Below are 9,992 nucleotides of genomic sequence, written 5' to 3'. Positions count from 1 at the left end.
ATCCCCATCCTCACATCCCACGATTATCCCTCCATAATCTAGGTCGTGACTGCTTGAAGTACCTCCTCGATCAATGCTTATCCGCCATCCCTCAACACCACCAGGTTAGCAAGCTCCTCGGCTATTATTTCTTCATTGAATTCCGCATGGGCAAGCTAAACATTGTGCTTGATGCCTTATCCTCTTGGAAGGAGCACCAAGGATTGTTGACAACACTGTGTGGCCCATGCTTCATGCTCTTGTCACCTTGCGCACATCTATAGGCACATAGCCGACACTTGGATTTGCAACAACAGCAAGAGGCAGGTAACCTCGGGGCACTTTAGGGTTGCACGAACGGCCTTCTAAGATTTGGTGGATGAATCTACATCTTGTCATCCTCTCCGCCATTCCCACCATACTTGCCTTGGCACATGACAGGGCCATGATGGGATTCAAAGGATATTGCAATGCCTGTGTACTGACTTCCATGTGTCAAGTGCTCAATATGTGTTGTGAATGACTTTGTGGGTATTTGCACATTTCCCAACAGATTATGTTACAGTATATGCACCCAAGAAGCCTCTCGCAATCTATGGCACTCCCATCCCAGATTTGGGTACATATTAGCACCTTTCATGAGTGCGTGGAAAACAAGTCATTCTTTTAGTGGTGGGTCTTTTCTCATTGATGGCGCACTTCATTTTTCTTGTTCATTTCCTTACTAACAGTAATAGTCACACATGCTTTCTTCACCGACATTGTATGGCTTCATGGTCTACTAGAGATGATAGTGTATGATCAAGACCCTATCTTTACAAGTCAGCTAGAATTCTTCAGCCTCTCTACGGTTCAGTTCCACATGAGCTCTGCTTTCCATCCTCGGTCTGAAGACCAAACAAAGTTTGGCAATCATGTAATTGCAACGTCTCTATGATGTATATAATAAGCGGTCATCGCCGCAGTTGGCTCCAATGGCTTCCTTGGGTAGAATTATGCTATAATACACCCTTTCATACTGCCATAAGGCGCACTCCATTCAAGGTTGTTTTGCGCATGCCCCTGGCTCTATGGTTCTATATATGATACTGATGCAACAATTGATTCCTGACTTTAAGACATGGATGAGTTCATTACTAATGCTCAAGACCTTCTTCAGGCCCACCTGCAGCGTGACAAGTAATATTATGATGCCAAGCATTGTGAACTCTCCTTGAATATTGATCAATAGTTTGGCTCGGCCTACACACCATTCAATGGCTTCTTTGATAAATCATGGAAAGTTTGCGCCACGTCCATGTGGTAGGCCACCACGACATGTAGCTTGCATACCCCGGCGAGGGTTACACGACAGCAGTGCCCAAGTCTATGCTCTGCTCACTGTACATGAGCACCACCTACAACATCACTCTCCCTTTCATTGCCAAACTCGCACCTCCATCTCCCATATTGTCGTGGACGGCTCAAAGTTGTGCTCGCCAAGGACAGAGGTTGACACAACCATGGCACCCGCCGATACCGAGATGTCGGCGCGTCCAGGCATGTGAGGTCGCTGGTGTTGACATTTGTAACTCCGCCAGACTAGCTACCGGGTATGAGACCGGTACACCTGGCTATCACCTGGGATCTAGACTGTCCCCATAGATCAACACCAGCCTTTCCTGTGCATTTTATCCTCACTTGTAAGCACTTAGGATCAACTTCCCAGTCGGTCATCCATCCTCAAATTACCTCAGGCCAAAATGCTTAACTTGGATGTTCTTTGAACAAGAACTTCTAGAAATGAAGGTGCACCCTGTTGAGTGAGTAGTCTATCAATCATCTTAACTCGAATGTTATATACACCCCCGCCCCTCTTGGAATATCTGTTGTCATCATCGGCCTTATAGCAATGTTCCCTCTTAGCATATGTCTATGTGTGCCAGTGCCAGCATCCACATGTGACATGTTGTGTGCCATGCAAATGACTGCATCACTAACTTGTACACGTTCAGGTAACCGCGAGGATTAGCTCTGAACCATTATGTAACACCCTCGGACTGGCTACTGGGTATAAGACCGCCATGCTTTTCAACCACCTGTGATCTAAACTAGCCCCACAGACCAACACTAGTCTTTCATGTACACTTTGTCCTCACTCATGCGCACCCGGGATCAACTTTCATAGGTCATCCATCCTCAAATTACCCCATGCCAAGCATGTTTAACCTGGAGGTTCTTTGGAGATGAGATTTCAAAAAAGAAGGTGCACCTTGTTGATATGACTAGTCTATCAATCCTATTAATCCAGATGTTCTATAACAACATGCTCTTTGGTTGTAAAGTACCGCCATATTGTGTGTGCAGAGGTGTGGATCTGACTCCAATCCGGAGCAATGTCTTGTAGCTGGTACCGACATGGCTGTGACGAGGAGGGTAGTCTGCGGCCATGGGGTCAGTAGCTAGTTGAACATTGCTTGTCTCTTGGTCATGCAGTCGTGGGTAGTGGTTGGCACCATGGTTGGCGTGTATAGGTCTTGGCAGCAATGCCCCAGTGCGAGCACTTTCTAAATCTGACAAGTGATGGGGTCCATGATAGAGGATGCAAGGGTGGTGTACCGAAGATACAGTATTGAATAGATTGATTTGGATACAAAAGACTATATACTCTTTTGATTGCAGGAGTAACTTCTAATCTCCACCTTTAGGGATTGTTTGGATATACATAATTAGCCATGAGTTTATATAAAACTAGTTTTTATCTGGCTTTTAGTAAAATGAGTTTTACTAGTAGCTTTGTGAATAATCAGTATAGGAAAAATAGTGTTTGGGATTAGGAAAGTATAAGCTAGTCTTCCGATTTACTTATTTGGATAACAATCCATATTCCCCTCTCTGTGAGTTGTGGAAGTAGGATGGCATGAAAAGAGTGTGGGGCGTGAGGAAGTTAGTTAGGATCCAGTGTTGCTAAATCACATTTTTGGAAAAACAACAAATAGTCGTTTTTCTGCGTTCGTGAAATTCTAAGTTTCCTAGAAAAAAGTTCTTTGTATACGCGGATTAGTTAGAATAGCCAGACAAGATTAGTTAGACATTTTTCTAGTTTATAGGAATTGTGTTTTGTATATACTACTTATCCAAACAACCCCTTAATCTGCATCAAAATTTGTAAACTTTTCTAGGGGGGTGTACCGAAGCAAAGTTTAAGGACAGTTTAAGCCAGATGTTACACTCTTTAGTATCTCACTTCTGACCTTTATTTTTCTTGAAAACTAAATAGCATTTCCAATAATGTTTGTATATTTTGATGTTGCATTATTGGCACTTTATGTTCAATATCTCATTATCGATATTTTGTTCTTAAAAATATTTACCTTTTCCGACATTGTTTCTATATCTTGATGTCCATAATCTCTCTGACAAAATATGCATTCTTGGTGCTCAACCATAATATGCTTAAATCTTTATTTCTTTTGTCAGAAAGTAATTATTAAGTTCTAACTTTAGTTTTTTTTATTGTATGTGCGATTCAGCATGCAGAAATCGATTGACCGTTATAAGGCTTATACAAAGGATACTGTTAACAACAAGACAGTACAGCCAGATATATAGGTGAAGATCCTAATATATGAACTTCCTGGTTGATTAAGACTTGAATCATCCATTACAATTATGTTAACAATATCTGACAAGTGATATCAAAGTTATAGTACATCTCCATTTTGTATATATTGAGGCCTTTTTATCCAGAATATAGCCATAACACAGTATACTAGTGACGCAATTTGCTCTGTCTCTTACAGCAGTATATTAATTTGTCAGTGACCGGCATGACAACTATACATATTGATCCACGCCACTATAATTCAATTGATATATAATAGCTAAAAGGCAAACCTTCACGTGCACGACCCTTATAATGTACTTAATGTAGGAATATGATCACAATATGCTCTCTTTAATACTGTATTTACCATGTTGACTAATGATTGGATGCAATTCTACACCTTCAATGAATACAACAAAAGAAATGTTAATATTGATATGGTCGTGCATCTAAAGTTCAAAACCGTCGAGGATTATGCCATTCTTCATTTAACCAATTAAAAATCAGGAGCCATCAATGTTGTTGCAACTAATATATGCCAGCCCACTATTGCAATATCACATGGACGCATGTTACGAGCAAAAACATGATATATACTGCCCTATAGTATTCTGTAAAATAAGGACATAAATGTTTGCTCTGGTCATCATAGTATGGCATGTGATGTGACGACACACATTCTTACGCTGAATCTTCTGGATTCTGAACTGCAGCAAGTCAAAGCTGATGCTCTAAGCTTGGCAAAGAAACTTGAAGCTCTTGAAGATACGAAGCGGTAAGCAATCTTGTCACTTTCTGAAGCCTAATTATACTTAGACAGCCGAAAATAATGTTGTGTTATATGAGGTGCAGAAAGATCTTGGGCGAAAATTTAGGAGGATGCTCTACTGAAGAACTGCATTTTCTGGAAGGAAAAATTGAGAAGAGTCTCCGCGTCATCAGAGGAAAGAAGGTTGGCTAGTTCAAAACTCTTGAATTCTACAAAACAGCCGAGCTGCTAAATTTGACACGAACTAACATGAATCTGTGTATGTGTTCACTCCACTGCCGCCAGACCCAGCTGCTCGAACAGCAGATAGCTAAACTGAAAGAGAAGGTATGTCCTCAACTGATGCATAACCCCAAAGGCCAGAGTAATGTCTGGCGTGTTTTTTTTTTAAATCTTACAGCAGCCTATGTACATACTCACAGTACACACGCCAGCTAATTCTTCATGCTTCTTGTATCTCCATGTTCAGGAGAGGACGCTTCTCAAAGACAACGAAGACTTGCGCGGAAAGGTGATGACTTTGAACAAACTACTATCAGTCACTCTCGCAGTGCAAACTCCGAACTGCTCGCTTTTTTTTTTTTTTTGCTAGTAGAGCTGCAGAGTACCTAATATCTTATATGCAAGAGACAGAGAGAGCATAGCAAATTAATCTCCCACCCATCATGTAGTAATATGTATGGAATTCCAATCAGTCACTGACGTCCATCTTGTCGCTGCAGCAGCGCAACCTTGAGGCGCCGCTGTTGCTTTCTGCCCCGAACTGCGTCGCACCTCTGCAGCCAGAGCAGGAGCCGGTACCGAGGGACGAGGACGTGGAGACGGAGCTCTACATTGGGTTGCCCGGGGTTCGCTGCTCCAGCCGGCGGTCAGGTCAAGCCAAATAGGTAACCAGCCCGAAGGTTGAGCATCACACCAATAAACTCTCTACAGATCCATGAAGTGTCCGATCAGTAGTCCACCATTTCTGTTATTCTCTATATTTAGACAGAATCTGTAATGTCTTGCAAAGCTAAATTAGCGGCTGCGACGATGACAAACCTGCAGAGAACCTCTGATGACTGAACTCAAGGTGAAACGCCCAGCACACCAATTGTTTCTTGGCCTGGCTGTATATATAGAAATTACGAAGCTGCTGTCTCTCATGTCCCTATTGTTTCTTCGTTTCCGGGCATTGTCGTTGTAAATTAGCGGTGATCATGGTTTGTTCTCCTTGTAGCCGCGCCCCTCTGTGGCCCCGGATCCCCTGAACTGTTTGCTATTTCTACTTCTATAATAATATCGACCTGTGAAGTTTGTGCAAAATGAACTGATAGATATCTATAGTAAGGGTAAAAAAAAGATTAAAAGACATCTAAAGTGTTGCTGCTTTCGATTCTATTGGACTGTTGCTTGTTTGAGTTGGATTATATCGAACTCTCAGGATTCGCGACACCAGGTATCAACGTCGTGCCCCTTCAGATACCGAGTTGGTGCGATAAGTCCGGGATTGTTTCTCTTGGACCCACATAGCCAGCGATCATTCCCCATGCGAGAGGACCCTGGCGAAACAATCTTTTCCCCCACGAGGAGGGAGATAGGGAGTGTTTTTGTTCGCTGGGAAACCATTGCAAGAAAAAAACGGCCTGAAAATGCTATTGTGAGCTCGAGCTCACATGCTCTCAGATGAACAGTAAAATCCGAAAAATAGTAAAAAAAGTTAAAAATAAATGTATTTCTTTGTCAAGAAACATTAAAGATTTTTCTACACGTGTGCAAATTTTCGCAATTGAATCACATTTGTGGATGTGTCAGCAAAAAAAAAACAATGCTTCAAAAAACACACTATTTGGAGCATCAATTTTGTTGTTTTTGCTGGCACCTCCACATATGTTGTTTTTGCCCAGCTTTAGCAACAAAAAAAGAGGCATTAACCATTGCAAAAAAGAAAGATCTTAAAAAGGTTAGAAATAATTCGCACATAAATTAATTAACTAAAAACATGCAAAGATGCCATCATTTTTATAATAAAAGAAACCGCATAGCCAGTAATTGAAAATAATAATAAATATATTGTATGTATTTTGATGTGTATGGATGAAGAACTTTGAATTGTTATTAGATCATGGTTTCAAGTACCTGATAAGTTGCCATGATTTTACTCTAATTAATTGCCACCCCGAAAAACAAAAGTTGACTCTACAAAAAGTTTTCAATAAATTGCGAGTGACATACTTGAATAAAAAGGAATTTATGAATTTTTCCGTGAAAATGTTTCATGCCATGTCACTGAGCAAAATTTGCCATGTTTACGAGAACATTGTTTCTTTATTTTTTACATGGACCAATACAGACATGTGTCAGTACAAAAATTTCTAAAAGTTTGCCATGTTAGCATTACATATTCCACAAAAAAAAAATAGTTTTCCATGGATTAGAAAAAAATTCATCGACTTGCCATGTGACACTGAATTTCATAAAATAATTGACACCACTTTGCAGGAGGGAAAAAAAAGAAATTTCCATGTGAGCAACATTTCTTTTTAAAAATATCATGAGTTAGTACACACACAAAAATTGCCATGTGAAATGAACTAAAATTATGTAGGTTTGTCATGTAGTAGGAAGCAAAATTGTCATGGCGTGTAAAAATTGCTATACTACCTAAAATAAAGTTACCATGACGGAAATCCCTTTTGGAGCTCGGGCTCCAGTAAGGCCTCCAAATTCAAATGTGAAATTTCATTAAAATTCATATTTGTACAGTTCAAAAAATTCTGATTTTTTTCACAGATATACATGAAGGCATAATACACATGTGTATAAATTTTCAGTTCAAAATACATTGAAATGAGGGCTGTGCAAAAAAGACAAATCTGGGGTTGTTTAACACATGATACTATTCATTCTCCCAGGCCATGGATTTGTCTTTTTTTACAGGTCGCAACTCAAGATATTTTATCATGAATTTTTACGCACATGTGGGTTACATCCTTACATACACTCATATTTTTTTTCAGAACTTTTTGAACCATAAAAGTTTGAATTTTTTTTTTTTCAAAAATAAAGGTCTCCATGGAGCTCGGCCTCCAAACCGCCATTCTCGTTACCATGAGCTAATTAATAAATTTGACAGGGTCTAAACAATGAAAATAGCCATGGTACCTAAAATAAAGTTACCATGAGCTAATTAAGAGAATTTCCATAGTGTAAAATAATGTGTTTGCCATGCTACATGTAATGGCATGGCTATTTGAAATTATGTACATTTTGCCGTGTAGTGGGAAGAAAAAATGACATGGTTTGTAAAATAAAATTGCCATGGACTAATTACTAAGTAAAAAGCTTGCCATGTTCTAAATAATGAAATTGTCATGCTACCAGCAAAAAATACCATGGTGTATATCATTTGGTATTAGGATTTGAGATCCTCTTCATATATTTATGTTAATAGTCTTCTTGATGTTGGGCGAAGTCCACCATGTAACATATGTCAATTTTGGACAGAAGGTTATTACTACTGTCATGACGGCTAGTTGCGGAGGTAGATTAGTGATAAGGCCTATCTCCCTTCGTTCCTGATCGTTGCAGCAGGGGTAAACGAAGACCACGCTTAAGCTGCGTCCACGGGGGAAGACCCTTTAATTATCATTCAGTAACCGGTGTGGGGATGAATGGTAGGCGTATGTGATACGAGACTGTCATGTGCATGCACGTATATGTATTTTGCTCCGCCCACAGATAAAAACATATAAAATGGCTTAGGAGTCTAGCGTAACATTATGCTTAGGCGTTGGTCATTTAGACGCATACTAGTGAGGAATCCAAACTCGGTGAGAACACCTTAGTGCTATTGATTTCAACAAGCTTCACTTACGCAATGCGTCACTTTATTTTACTTTTGCAAGTTTATTTTTCTGTTCACCACAATCCACCGATGTTTTTATCCCGTTCCACTTTGCTTTGGATCATATATAACTTACAGGCATTGCTATTTAAACCCTTTGAGAGACTGAGACCAATTCAGGTGCTCTCTATGGGATTGATACTCTTACTTCAGAAAATATACAACTAAACGTTGTGCACTTGCAGGCCATCAGCAAGGCCGCCTAGGCAAGGGTGACTGTTGTCGCGGAGGACCTCTGTAATCACATGAAAGAATGTAATTTGCTGAGGTCCAAGAACACCTTAGACGCCAGTGTCAAGCAGCTCAGTCTGGACCTGAAGGAAGCCCGTTTCCAGGCATCGTCCTCCAAGGAGGAACTAAAGCAGGCCTCGGAAATCCCATCTGGTAAGTGATACATATCCAACATGTCCATAATTTTTGATTGTTCCATGCTGTTATATTGTCATTCTTGGATGTTTTACAATCATTTTATATCAACTTTTAATCATTTCTTGGGACTAACCTATTGACATAGTGCCCAGGGCCAGTTGATACTTTTTGCTTGTTTTTTACTTCGCAGGAAATAAATACCAAACGGAGTCCAAACGCAAAAAAAACTTTTTGGTGTTTTTTCTGGGCCAGAAGACACCAGATGGGCCAAAGAAGTACCAGAGGGGTGCCCCGAGGGGGCACAACCAACCTGGGCGCGCCTGGGGGGCAGGCGCGCCCTGGGGGGTTATGCCTACCTTGGTGGCCTCCCGCACCGCCTCTTTGCTCTATAAATACCCCAATATTCCAGAAACCCTAGGGGAGTCGACGAAAATGAATTCTAGCTGGCGCAAGTTCCAGAAACACCAGATCCAATCTAGACACCATCACGGAGGGGTTCATCATCCTCATTGGTGCCTCTTCGATGATGCTTGAGTAGTTCATTGTAGACCTACGAGTACGTAGTTAGTAGCTAGATGGATTCATCTCCCTCATTTGATTCTCAATACAATGGTCCCTTGGAGATCTATTTGATGTAACTCTTTTTGCGGTGTGTTTGTTGGGATCCGAGGAACTTTAAGTTTACGATCAGATCTATATTTTTATCCATGAAAGTTATTTGAGTCTTTTGATCTCTTATATGCATGATTACTTATAGCCTCGTATTTCTTCTTCGAATCTTTGGTTTAGTTAGGCCGACTAGATCGATTTTTCTTGCCACGGGAAGAGGTGCTTTGTGACGGGTTTGATCTTATGGTGCTTGATCCCAGTGACAGAAGGGGAATCGACATGTATGTATCGTTGCCATTAAGGAAAATAAGATGGGGCCTATTTCTACATAAATATATCTTGTCTACATCATGTCATCGATCTTATTGCATTACTCTGTTTTTCCATGAACTTAATACACTAGATGCATGTTGGATAGCGGTCGATGTGTGGAGTAGTAGTATTACATGCAGGCAGGAGTCGATCTACTAATCTTGAACGTAATGCCTATATAATGATCATTGCCTGGATATCGTCATGATTATTTGAAGTTTATCAATTGCCCAACAGTAACTTTTTTACTCACCGTATGCTATTTTTCTCGAGAGAAGCCACTAGTGAAATCTACAGCCCCCGGGTCTCTTCTTTATCATATTTGCCTAGGAGATCTATTTTTTATTTCTTTTATTTCCAGGTCTATTAATCCAAAAACATAAAAATACCTTGCTGCAATTTTTATTTATTTATTTTATCTCGCGTTCCCGCGAGATCTATTTATCCAATCTACTATAATTTTACCTATCTTTTTACCCATG

General features: G+C 40.3%; 1 pseudogene; it reads left to right on the top strand.

Annotated features, from left to right (window-relative positions):
* LOC123126961 (MADS-box transcription factor 56-like) overlaps nucleotides 1–5,474 on the top strand; it is an 11,977-nt pseudogene extending 6,503 nt beyond the window's left edge.
* Nucleotides 5,475–9,992: the final 4,518 nt, after the last annotated feature.

Source organism: Triticum aestivum, chromosome 1B (genome assembly GCF_018294505.1).
Source record: "Triticum aestivum cultivar Chinese Spring chromosome 1B, IWGSC CS RefSeq v2.1, whole genome shotgun sequence".
Taxonomy (NCBI): Eukaryota; Viridiplantae; Streptophyta; class Magnoliopsida; order Poales; family Poaceae; genus Triticum; species Triticum aestivum.
The sequence above is the reverse complement of the archived record's forward strand: the minus strand, read 5'-3'. Positions and strand labels throughout refer to the sequence as shown.